The following is a 13,951-nucleotide window of genomic DNA, read 5'->3' on the forward strand; positions in this document are numbered from 1 at the left end:
CCATGTTTTTATAAGCGTGTGAGCGCCTTATCCACCCTAAGGTGTGTTTCCCAACTCGCCCTTACTTCTGGCGGGAAAGGGTATACCGCCCATAACTTTCTATCGGAGGAACCCCACGTCTCATCACACACTTCATTTAATTTATCTGATTCAGGCAAAACTACAAGTAGTTTATTCACACCCTACAAAATACCCTTATTTGTGGTACTTGTAGTATCAGAAATATGTAACAGCTCCTTCATTGCCCTTAACATGTAACTCGTGGCCCTAAAGGAAAATTACGTATGTTTCTTCACCGTCGACACTGGGGTCAGTGTCCATGTCTGTGTCTGTCGACCGACTGAGGTAAATGGGCGTTTTTACAAGCCCTTGACGGTGTCTGAGACGCCTGGACCGGTACTAATTTGTCCGCCGGCCATCTCATGTCGTCAACCGTCTTGCAGCGTGTTGACATTATCACGTAATTCCATAAGTAGACCATCCATTCCGGTGTCGACTCCCTAGAGAGTGACATCAACATTACAGGCAATTTGCTCCGCCTCCTCACCAACATTTTCCTCATACATGTCGACACACACGTACCGACATACAGCACACACACAGGGAATGCTCTGATAGAGGACAGGACCCACTAGCCCTTTGGGGAGACAGAGGGAGAGTTTGCCAGCACACACCAAAAGCGCTATAATGTATATAACAACCCTAGAAGGTGTTGTTTCTATATATGCGCTCTTAATATATCATTATATCGCCAATTTATGCCCCCCTTCTCTTTTAACCCTGTTTCTGTAGTGCAGTGCAGGGGAGAGTGGGAGCCTTCCTCACCAGCGGAGCTGATCAGGAAAATGGCGCTGAGTGCTGAGGAGAATAAGCTCCGCCCCCTTTTCGGCGGGCTTTTCCTCCCGGTTTTTTAATAACTGGCCTGGGTTAAAATACATACATATAGCCTTAATGGCTATATGTGATGTATTTATTTGCCAAATAGGTATTTATATTGCTGCCCAGGGCGCCCCCAGCAGCGCCCTGCACCCTCCGTGACCGTGTCAGTGAGCCGTGTGACAACAATGGCGCACAGCTGCAGTGCTGTGCGCTACCTCTCTGAAGACTGTGAAGTCTTCTGCCGCCTGTTTCCGGACCTCCGTTCCGCCGTCTTTCTTCAGCGTCTGTAAGGGGGATCGGCGGCGCGGCTCCGGGACGAACCCCAGGCTGACCTGTGTTCCGACTCCCTCTGGAGCTCAGTGTCCAGTAGCCTAAGACTTCAATCCTCCTGCACGCAGGTGAGTTGCCAGTCTCTCCCCTAAGTCCCTCGTTGCAGTGATCCTGTCGCCAGCAGGAATCACTGATTAGAAACCTAAAAAAAAACTTTACTAAATAGCTCCTTAAGAGAGCCATCCAGTTTGCACCCTTCTCGGACGGGCACAAAAACCTAACTGAGGCTTGGAGGAGGGTCATAGGGGGAGGAGCCAGTACACACCATGTGACCTAAAAAGCTTTTTAGATGTGCCCTGTCTCTTGCGGAGCCCGCTATTCCCCATGGTCCTGACGGAGTCCCCAGCATCCACTAGGACGTTAGAGAAATATAGATTTCAGGATAGCCTCCTGCTTTCTATCAGCAGATTCCTTCAGGGCGGCCGTATCCGGAGACGGTAGTGCCACCTTCTTTGACAAGCGTGTGAGCGCATTATCCACTCTAGGGGATGTTTCCCAACGTGACCTATCCTCTGGCGGGAAAGGGTACGCCATTAGTAACCTCTTAGAAATTACCAGCTTCTTATCAGGGAAAGCCCACGCTTCTTCACACACTTCATTTAACTCCTCAGATGGAGGAAAAGCTACTGGTAGTTTTTTCTCTCCAAACATAATACCCTTTTTTGTGGTACCGGGGGTAACATCAGAAATGTGCAACACATTTTTCATTGCCTCAATCATGTAACGTGTGGCCCTACTGGAAGTTACATTAGTCTCATCGTCGTCGACACTGGAGTCAGTATCCGTGTCGACATCTGTGTCTGCCATCTGAGGTAGCGGGCGTTTTAGAGCCCCTGATGGCTTTTGAGACGCCTGGGCAGGCACAGGCTGAGAAGCCGGCTGTCCCACATTTGGTATGTCGTCAAACCTTTTATGCAAGGAGTCGACACTGTCACGTAATTCCTTCCACAGCACCATCCACTCAGGTGTCGACCCCGCAGGGGGTGACATCACATTTACAGGCATCTGCTCCGCCTCCACATAAGCCTCCTCATCAAACATGTCAACACAGCCGTACCGACACACCGCAAACACACAGGGAATGCTCTGACAGAGGACAGGACCCCACAAAGCCCTTTGGGGAGACAGAGAGAGAGTATGCCAGCACACACCAGAGCGCTATATAACACAGGGATCCCACTATAAATGAGTGTTTTCCCTTATAGCTGCTTTTTATATATATATATATATATATATATATATATATATATATATCCTGCGCCTAAATTTAGTGTCCCCCCTCTCTTTTTTACCCTTCTGTAGCTTGCAGACTGCAGGGGAGAGCCAGGGAGCTTCCTTCCAGCAGAGCTGTGAGGGAAAAATGGCGCCAGTGTGCTGAGGGAGATGGCCCCGCCCCTTTTCCGGCTGACTTCTCCCGCTTTTTCTGGAATACTGGCAGGGGTATTTTTTACATCTATATAGCCTCTAGGACTATATATGATGTAGATTTGCCAGCCAAGGTGTCATATATTGCCCTCAGGGCGCCCCCCCCAGCGCCCTGCACCCATCAGTGACCGGAGTGTGAGGTGTACATGAGGAGCAATGGCGCACAGCTGCAGTGCTGTGCGCTACCTTGGTGAAGACCGAAGTCTTCTGCCGCCGATTTTCCGGACCTCTTCATGCTTCTGGCTCTGTAAGGGGGACGGCGGCGCGGCTCCGGGAACGACCACCAAGGTCGGGTCCTGCGGTCGATCCCTCTGGAGCTAATGGTGTCCAGTAGCCTAAGAAGCCCAAACTACCACCTGTTAGGTAGGTTCGCTTCTTCTCCCCTTAGTCCCTCGCTGCAGTGAGTCTGTTGCCAGCAGATCTCACTGTAAAATAAAAAACCTAAATATACTTTCTTTCTAGGAGCTCAGGAGAGCCCCTAGTGTGCATCCAGCTCAGCCGGGCACAAGATACTAACTGAGGTCTGGAGGAGGGTCATGGTGGGAGGAGCCAGTGCACACCAGTAGTCTAAAGCTTTCTTTATAGTTGTGCCCAGTCTCCTGCGGAGCCGCTATTCCCCATGGTCCTTACGGAGTCCCCAGCATCCACTTAGGACGTTAGAGAAATACATGTGATGCTTGGCTAGGCCTCTGGTTGCAAATGCATTCAAACATTTGAATGTTAATCTGACGTGTTCATAAAGCTTTACAATTGACATCCTTGCTATTTTTTTTTTTGTTTGTTTCTTTTTAATCCTGGCCCATATACTCCTAGCGAAGATTATAAAAAGGACATGGTTGCCCATGGAAACTTATTTGAATTAATACTGCACGAAACAAGACTACAGGTAGTCAGTTTAGGTTTAACAGGAGAGGGGATGCGGTCAAGATGCCGCCGGACGGAATCCCGGCGGTCGAAATCCCGACATATTCTCCCTCCGTGGGTGTCCACGACACCCATAGAGGGAGAATATAATAATGTGCCGAGCGTAGCGAGGCACCGTGCCCGCAGCGTGGCGAGCGAAGCGAGCCCGCAAGGGGCTGCGCTCCGCTCACCACCCCTGTCGGGATTGTGTGGTCGGGATTCCGGCGTCGGTATTTCGACCGCCGGGATTCCGACCGGCGGCATTTAGTACTGATCCCCAGGAGAGACCACCCAGAACCATCAAAATACAGCATCAATCACTAGATTAGAAGCCATGGGCAGCCCAACATTTGATAGGAGAACAGAACTATACTTGTAGTCCAGAGGTTTTCTAACGCTGTCCTCAAGGCACCTCAACAGTCCAGGTTTTAGGTATATCCATGGTTCAGCACAGATGGTTAAATAAAATTGACTGAGGTGCCAATTAAGTCAACTGTGGCCAAGCTTGGATTAAATTTAACACCTGGACCATTGGGGTACCTTGAGGACCACGCTTGAGATCTTATGCTTGTAGTCAATAGGAAATACTCTGAAACCCATGCATGCATCTCACAAAGCGTAGAAAGCGAACAAGGATGGGTATCTGCAAGTTAGACCTTACTCGCAGAAACATAGCATACTTTACCATTTTTTGTTTAGCCTCAACCAATTAATTTCCCCACCTGCATTGCTTGTGTGTACACCAGTGGTTCACAAACTTGGTTGCTCAGGGACCCCTAACAGTGCATGTTTTACCAGTTGTTGCACAGGTGTGCTCATTACTGGCCAACACATAAAAAAAAAAAAAGAGAAGGAGATAATTCAGTTGTGATACTGAGATCTGTACAAATAGGATTTTAATTACCTAGCGGTAAATCCTTTTCTCGTAGTCCATAAGGAATATTGGAGGAGACTTAGTACGATGGGGTATAGACGGGGTCCAAAGGAGCCAGTGCACTTTACATTTTCTTCACTGGGTGTGCTGGGTCCTCCCCTCTATGCCCCCTCCCACAGGCTGTTATAGGTAAAAACATACCCGAAGGAGAAAGGACATATATGAGATTGATATACCAGCACACCACGAACATATAACGACCAGCAACAGCTGGTAACAACTACAACAGCAGCTGAACAGGTAACAGAAGAGAGTCCCTTATAGACTACGAGAAATGGATTTACCAGTAGGCAATTCAAATCCTAATTTCTCTAGCATCCATAAGGGATATTGGGGGAGACTTAGTACGATGGGGACATCCCAAAGCTTCCAGAACGTGTGGAGCCTGCTGCAGCACCGCCTGCCCAAACTGGGTATCCTCTTTGGCCAGAGTATCAAACTTTTAGAAACTAACAAAAGTGTTCTTCCCCGACCAGGTAGCAACTCGGCACAGTTGCAAAGCAGAGACTCTGCGGGCTGCTGCCCAGGAAGAGCCCAATGATCTTGTAGTGTGGGCCTTCAGAGGCTTAGGAACTGGTAAGGCTGCCGACCCATAGGCCTGTTGGATAGCAAGCCTAACCCAACGAGCAATGGACTGCTTCGAAGCAGGACATCCTTTTTTCTGCGCATCATAGAGCACGAACAAGGAATCAGTCTTTCTGAGCTGTTCGCTTGACATAGATTTTAAAGGCACGCACAGCATCCAATGCCTCCGGAAGGGCAGAAGTATCAGAACTTGACAGATCCACAATAGGTCGATTCAGGTGAAACGCAGAGACAACCTTCGGCAGGACCTGCTGTCTAGAACGGAGCTCCGCTCTGTCCTCGTAAAAGACCAAGTACGAACTTTTACACAGTAAGGCCCCCAATTCTGGCCCCCAAGGGTCTTCTACGGACATGTCCCAAAGATCCGCGTACCACGCCCTCCAAGGCCAATCCGGGGCAATCAGAATTGCCTGGACTCCCTGATGTCTGATGCGCTTGAGCACCCTTGGGAGCAACGGAATCAGAGGAAACAGGTAGACCAGCCGGTAAGGCCAAGGCGATGTCAGTGCATCTACTGCCCTCGCCTGAGGGTCCCTGGTTTGTGAGCAATACCAATGAAGCTTCTTGTTGAGACGAGAAGCCATCATGTCTGTGGGCAGCCCCACCGGTGGACAATCTGTTGGAACACCTGCTGGTGGAGACCCCACTCCCCCGGGTGGAGATCGTGACGACTAAGGAAATCCGCTTCCCAGTTGTCCACACCTGGAATGAAGATTGCAGACATTGCTCTTGCATTTCTTTCCACCTAAAGGAGTATTTTGACACCTCTCGCATGCAGGCCCTGTTTTTTGTTCCCCCTTGTCGAATGATGTACGCCACTACTGTGACATTGTCCGACTGTACTTGGATCGCGCGATCCTTGAGCAGAGTAGAAGCCTGAAGCAGAGCATTGTAGATCGCCCGAAGCTCCAGAATGTTGATCGGAAGGAAGGCTTCGTGGGTTGACCACCTGCCCTGGAAATGCACCCCTTGGGTGACAGCTCCCCATCCTCTCAGACTCGCATCCATTGTGAGTAGGATCCAATCCTACAAACTCCGGCCTACCAGGAGATTGGAGGATTACAGCCACCACAGGAGGGAAATCCTGGCTTGAGGCGACAGCAGTCTCATCCAGTGCATCTGAAGATGTGATCCAGATCATTTGCTCAGGAGATCCAGCTGAGAAATCCTTGCATGGAACATCCCATATTGGATTGCCTCGTACGAGACCACCTTTCCCAACAATTTTATGCAAAGATTGATGGACACTCGAGTAGGTCGGAGCACCATGCGGACCATCTCCTGAAGTGTTCTTACCATGTCCTCTGGTAGGAACACCTTCTGGGCCACAGTATCCAGTAACATCTGCAGGAACAGGAGCTGCTGAGACGGCTCCAGGTGGGACTTCTGTAAGTTGAGGATCCACCCATGGTGAGACAGCAGTGCTGTCAATATGGAGCCGCAAAAGCTCCCTAGACCTTGCTTTGATCAGAAGATCGTCCAGGTAAGGAACTATGGGGGTAATTCCAAGTTGATCGCAGCAGGAATTTTTTTAGCAGTTGGGCAAAACCATGTGCACTGCAGGGGAGGCAGATATAACGTGCAGAAAGAGTTAGATTTGGGTGGGTTATTTTATTTCTGTGCAGGGTAAATACTGGCTACTTTATTTTTACACTGCAATTTAGATTGTAGATTGAACACACCACACCGTCATGCTAAGGCCTTAGTGGAAGCAGAACTGGTGGTCTGTTCCTGAGAGCTGGTAGGTTTTCTTAACTTACTGTACCTCTAGCCGCATTGGAGGCACCTTTGGCCTTCGATCGAAATCTATTAGACCGAAAGGACTGAACAGACGGCCCCGGGTAAGAGCATCTCGCCGGCTGGGCCCAGAGGGAGTCATTTTGGAAATCCATGTATCCAACTCAACCCCAAAAGAGCCATTCCCCTGAAAAGGGGAGGGTTTCCAGACTGCATTTGGATTCTGCGCCTGCTATCCACTGACGCAACCATAAGGTCCTGCACGCCGACACTGCCATGGCAGAAATCCTAGCATTAATATTACCCATCTCCTTAAGCAAGTCACACAGGACGCGTGTAGTGTCCCGAATGTGCTTAAGGAGGGTCACCAGTGACCAGAGGCATAGCCCCGGAGAGGCCCTCCTGAATTTGAGTGGCCCATGAATGAATGGCATGGGTCATCCAGCAACCTGCAATGACCGGTCTTTGCGAGACACCCGCTGCCATGTCTATAGATTTGAGCGTAGCTTCTATTTTCCTATCCCCAGGATCCTTTATGGTAAAGGAGCCCGGGGCAAGCAGCACCGCCTTTTTGGACAGGCCAGAGACTGACATCAACCCCGGGGGTTCCTCCCAATATTTCCTACCTTCAGGAGCAAATGGGAAAGTGCGCAAAAACTTTTGACACTTGGAATTTTTTGTCTGGATTTTTCCAGGCAAGCTTGAATAGGTCATCTAACTCTGCAGAATCAGGGAAAGTGACATTAGGCTTGTTTTGTGTAAAGAAAAACGACTGCTGTGACACGGTGTCCTCTAGAGGGAGCTTTAACACGTCCCGAAGAGCCAGAATTAGGGGTTCAATACCCTGATCAGAATCCCCACTAACGGGGTCCAAGTCCTCCCCATCCTCCTGTACATAGGGGGTCATTCCGAGTTGTTCGCTCGTTGCCGATTTTCGCAACGGAGCGATTAAGGCGAAAATGCACATGCGCATGGTACGCAGTGTGCATGCGCTAAGTATTTTAGCACAAAACTTAGTAGATTTACTCACGTCCGAACGAAGAATTTCCATCGTTGAAGTGATCAGAGTGTGCTTGACAGGAAGTGGGTGTTTCTGGGCGGAAACTGACCGTTTTCTGGGAGTGTGCAGAAAAACGCAGGCGTGCCAGGATAAAACGCGGGAGTGTCTGGAGAAAATAAGAATTTACTTACCGATAATTCTATTTCTCGTAGTCCGTAGTGGATGCTGGGAACTCCGTAAGGACCATGGGGAATAGCGGCTCCGCAGGAGACAGGGCACATCTAAAGAAAGCTTTAGGATCACCTGGTGTGCACTGGCTCCTCCCCCTATGACCCTCCTCCAAGCCTCAGTTAGGATACTGTGCCCGGACGAGCGTACACAATAAGGTAGGATTTTGAATCCCGGGTAAGACTCATACCAGCCACACCAATCACACTGTACAACTTGTGATCTGAACCCAGTTAACAGCATGATAATAGAGAAGCCTCTATAAAAGATGGCTCACTACAACAATAACCCGAATTTTTTGGTAACAATAATTATGTACAAGTATTGCAGACAATCCGCACTTGGGATGGGCGCCCAGCATCCACTACGGACTACGAGAAATAGAATTATCGGTAAGTAAATTCTTATTTTCTCTGACGTCCTAGTGGATGCTGGGAACTCCGTAAGGACCATGGGGATTATACCAAAGCTCCCAAACGGGCGGGAGAGTGCGGATGACTCTGCAGCACCGAATGAGAGAACTCCAGGTCCTCCTCAGCCAGGGTATCAAATTTGTAGAATTTTACAAACGTATTTGCTCCTGACCAAGTAACTGCTCGGCAAAGTTGTAAAGCCGAGACCCCTCGGGCAGCTGCCCAAGATGAGCCCACCTTCCTTGTGGAGTGGGCATTTTAAGATTTTTGGCTGTGGCAGGCCTGCCACAGAATGTGCAAGCTGAATTGTACTACAAATCCAACGAGCAATCGTCTGCTTAGAAGCAGGAGCACCCAGTTTGTTGGGTGCATACAGGATAAACAGCGAGTCAGATTTTCTGACTCCAGCCGTCCTGGAAACATATATTTACAGGGCCCTGACCACGTCAAGCAACTTGGAATCCTCCAAGTCCTTAGTAGCCGCAGGTACCACAATAGGTTGCTTCATGTGAAATGCAGAAACCACCTTAGGTAGAAATTGAGGACAAGTCCTCAATTCTGCCCTGTCAGAATGAAATATTAAATAAGGGCTTTTATATGATAAAGCCGCCAATTCTGACACACGCCTGGCTGAAGCCAGGGCTAACAGCATCGTCACCTTCCATGTGAGATATTTTAAGTCCACAGTGGTGAGTGGTTCAAACCAATGTGACTTTAGGAAACTCAACACAACATTGAGATCCCAAGGTGCCACTGGAGGCACAAAAGGAGGCTGTATATGCAGTACCCCTTTTACAAATGTCTGAACTTCAGGCACTGAAGCCAGTTCCTTTTGGAAGAAAATCGACAGGGCCGAAAATTGAATCTTAATGGACCCTAATTTTAGGCCCATAGACAGTCCTGTTTGCAGGAAATGGAGGAAACGACCCAGTTGAAATTCCTCTGTAGGGGCCTTCTTGGCCTCCCACCACGCAACATATTTTCGCCAAATGCGGTGATAATGTTTTGCGGTTACGTCCTTCCTGGCCTTGACCAGGGTAGGGATGACTTCATCTGGAATGCCTTTTTCCTTCAGGATCCGGCGTTCAACCACCAAGCCGTCAAACGCAGCCGCGGTAAGTCTTGGAACAAACAAGGCCCCTGCTGGAGCAGGTCCTTTCTTAGAGGTAGAGGCCACGGTTCGTCCGTGAGCATCTCTTGAAGTTCCGGATACCAAGTTCTTCTTGGCCAATCCGGAGCCACGAGTATCGTTCTTACTCCCCTTTGCCGTATAATTCTCAGTACTTTTGGTATGAGAGGCAGAGGAGGGAACACATACACTGACTGGAACACCCACGGTGTTACCAGAGCGTCCACAGCTATTGCCTGAGGGTCTCTTGACCTGGCGCAATACCTGTCCAGTTTTTTGTTGAGGCGGGACGCCATCATATCCACCTTTGGTTTTTCCCAACGGTTCACAATCATGTGGAAGACTTCTGGATGAAGTCCCCACTCTCCCGGGTGTAGATCGTGTCTGCTGAGGAAGTCTGCTTCCCAGTTGTCCACTCCCGGAATGAACACTGCTGACAGTGCTATCACATGATCTTCCGCCCAGCGAAGAATCCTTGCAGCTTCTGCCATTGCCCCCTGCTTCCCGTGCCGCCCTGTCTGTTTACGTGGGCGACTGACGTGATGTTGTCCGATTGGATCAATACCGCCTGACCCTGAAGCAGGGGTTTCGCTTGACTTAGGGCATTGTAAATGGCCCTTAGTTCCAGAATGTTTATATGAAGAGATGTCTCCAGGCTTGACCATAAGCCCTGGAAATTCCTTCCCTGTGTGACTGCTCCCCAGCCTCGCAGGCTGGCATCCGTGGCCACCAGGACCCAGTCCCGAATGCCGAATCTGCGGCCCTCTAAAAGATGAGCACTCTGCAACCACCACAGGAGGGATACCCTTGTCCCCGGTGACAGGGTTATCCGTTGAAGCATCTGAAGATGCGACCCGGACCATTTGTCCAGTAGGTTCCACTGGAAAGTCTTGCGTGGAATCTGCCGAATGGGATTGCTTCGTAGGAAGCCACCATTTTTACCCAGAACCCTTGTGCATTGATGCACTGAGACTTGGTTCGGTTTTAGGAGGTTCCTGACTAGCTCGGATAACTCCCTGGCTTTCTCCTCCGGGAGAAACACCTTCTTTCTGGACTGTGTCCAGGATCATCCCTAGGAACAGAAGACAAGTCGTCGGAACCAGCTGCGATTTTGGAATATTGAGAATCCAATCGTGCTGCCGCAACACTACCTGAGATAGTGCTACACCGACTTCCAAGTGTTCCCTGGATCTTACCCTTATCAGGGAATCGTCCAAGTAAGGGATAACTAAAATTTCCTTCCTTCGAAGGGATATCATTTCGGCCATTACCTTGGTAAAGACCCGGTGTGCCGTGGACCATCCCTACGGCAGCGTCCGAACTGATAGTGACAGTTCTGTACCATAACCTGAAATACCCTTGGTGAGAAGGGTAAATTTTGACATGAAGGTAAGCATCCTTGATGTCCCGAGACATCATGTAGTCCCCTTCTTCCAGGTTTGCAATCACTGCTCTGAGTGACTCAATTTTGAATTTGAACCTCTGTATGCAAGTGTTCAAAGATTTTAGATTTTAAAATCGGTCTCACCGAGCCGTCTGGCTTCGGTACCACAATAGTGTGGAATAATACCCCGTTCCCTGTTGCAGGAGGGGTATCTTGATTATCACCTGCTGGGAATACAGCTTGTGAATGGTTTCCAAAACTGCCTCCCTGTCAGCGGGAGACGTCGGTAAAACAGACCTTTGGAAATGGCGAGGGGGATACGTCTCGAATTCCAATTTGTACCCCTGAAATATTACCTGAAGGATCCAGGGGTCTACTTGCGAGTGAGCCCACTGCGCACTGAAATTCATTGAGAACGGGACCCCACCGTGCCTGAACTTGTAAAGCCCTAGCGTCATACTGAGGGCTTGGCAGAGGCGGAAAAGAGTTTCTGTTCCTTGGAACTGGCTGATCTCTGCAGCCATTTTCCTCTCCCTCTGTCACGAGCAGAAAAGAGGAACCCTTTTGTCCGCTTGCCAACCAGGACTGCGCCTGATAATACGGCGTCTTATTTTGAGAGGCGACCTGGGGTACATCCCCTTTTATGTTAAGGCAATACTTCCAAATGCCGTTTGGAATCCGCATCACCTGACCACTTTACTGGTATAATTGGACAACGCACTTATACTTGATGCCAGTCGGCAAATATTCCGCTGTGCATCATGCATATATAGAAATGCATCTTTTAATTGCTCTATAGGCAATAATATACTGTCCTTATCTAGGATATCAAATTTCCAGTCAGGGAATCCGACCACGCCAACCCAGCACTGCACATCCAGGCTGAGGCGATTGCTGGTCGCAGTATAACACCAGTATGTGTGTAAATACATTTTAGGATACCCTCCTGCTTTCTATCAGCAGGATCCCTAAGGGCGGCCATCTCCAGAGAGGGTAGAGCCCTTGTTCTTACAAGCGTGTGAGCGCCTTATCCCCCCCTAGGGGGTGTTTCCCAACGCACCCTAACCTCTGGCGGGAAAAGGTATACTGCCAATAACTTTTTAGAAATTATCAATTGTTATCGGGGGGAAACCCACGCATCATCACACACCTCATTTTGGGGGTAATTCCAAGTTGATCGCAGCAGGAATTTAGTTAGCAATTGGGCAAAACCATGTGCACTGCAGGGGAGGCAGATTCAACATGTGCAGAGAGAGTTAGATTTGGGTGGGGTGTGTTCAATCTGCAATCTAATTTGCAGTGTAAAATTAAAGCAGCCAGTATTACCCTGCACAGAAATAAAATAACCCACCCAAATCTAACTCTCTCTGCACATGTTAAATCTGCCTCCCCTGCAGTGCACATGGTTTTGCCCAATTGCTAACTAAATTCCTGCTGCGATCAACTTGGAATTACCCCCCTTATTTCTCAGATTCAGGAAAACTACAGGAAGTTTTTCCTCACCAAACATAATACCCCTTTTTTTGGTGGTATTTATATTATCAGAAGAGTGTAAACTTTTTCCATTGCCTCAATCATGCAATGTGTGGCCCTATTGGAAATCACGGTTGTCTCTTCACCGTCGACACAGGAGTCAGTATCCGTGTCGGCGTCTGTATCTGAGGTAACGGGCGCTTTAGAGCCCCTGTATGAGACGTCTGGACATGCACAAGCTGAGTAGCCGGCTGTCTCATGTCAACCACTGTCTTTTATACAAAGCTGACACTGTCACGCAATTTCAACAGTACATCCACTCAGGTGTCGACCCCCCAGGGGGTGACAACACTATTACAGACACTCTACTCCGTCTCCTCGTCATTTTTCTCCTCATACATGTCGACAAACGTACCGACACACAGCACACACACAGGGAATGCTCTGATAGAGGACAGGACCCCACTAGCCCTTTGGGGAGACAGAGGGAGAGTTTGCCAGCACACACCAGAGCGCTATATATATATACAGGGATAACCTTATATAAGTGTTTTTCCCTTTATAGCTGCTGTATTGTTTATACTGCGCCTAATTTGTGCCCCCCTCTCTTTTTTAACCCCTTTCTGTAGTGTAGTGACTGCAGGGGAGAGCCAGGGAGCTTCCCTCCAACTGAGCTGTGAGGGAAAATGGCGCCAGTGTGCTGAGGAGATAAGGACGCCGAGAAAGGGGCGGAGCCTATCATCCGTTTTCTTGTATGTTTTGGCAGGGGTTAAATGCATCCATATAGCCCAGGAGTTATATGTGATGCATTTATTTTAGCCATAAAAGGTTTTCTATCGATTTATTGCGTCTCAGGGCGCTGCCCCCCCAGCGCCCTGCACCCTCAGTGACCGGAGTGTGAAGTGTGCTGAGAGCAATGGCGCACAGCTGCGGTGCTGTGCGCCTACCTTTATCTGAAGACAGGAAAGTCTTCTGCCGCCGATTTTTCCGGACCTCTTCGCTCTTCTGGCTCTGTAAGGGGGCCGGCGGCGCGGCTCCGGTGACCCATCCAGGCTGAACCTGTGATCGTCCCTCTGGAGCTAATGTCCAGTAGCCTAAGAAGCCCAATCCACTCTGCACGCAGGTGAGTTCGCTTCTTCTCCCCTTAGTCCCTCGATGCAGTGAGCCTGTTGCCAGCAGGTCTCACTGAAAATAATAAACCTAAACTAAAACTTTCACAAAGAGCTCAGGAGAGCCCCTAGTGTGCACCCTTCTCGTCGGGCACAGAAAATCTAACTGAGGCTTGGAGGAGGGTCATAGGGGGAGGCGCCAGTGCACACCAGGTGATCCTAAAGCTTTCTTTAGATGTGCCCTGTCTCCTGCGGAGCCGCTATTCCCCATGGTCCTTACGGAGTTCCCAGCATCCACTAGGACGTCAGAGAAACAGGGGGTGGCTGGCCGAACGCAGGGCGTGTATGTGACGTCAAACCAGGAATGAAACGGGCTGAGCTGATCGCAGTGTAGGAATATGTCTCGAGCTACTCAGAAACTA

The sequence above is a fragment of the Pseudophryne corroboree genome, chromosome 10, assembly GCF_028390025.1.
Source record: "Pseudophryne corroboree isolate aPseCor3 chromosome 10, aPseCor3.hap2, whole genome shotgun sequence".
NCBI lineage: Eukaryota > Metazoa > Chordata > Amphibia > Anura > Myobatrachidae > Pseudophryne > Pseudophryne corroboree.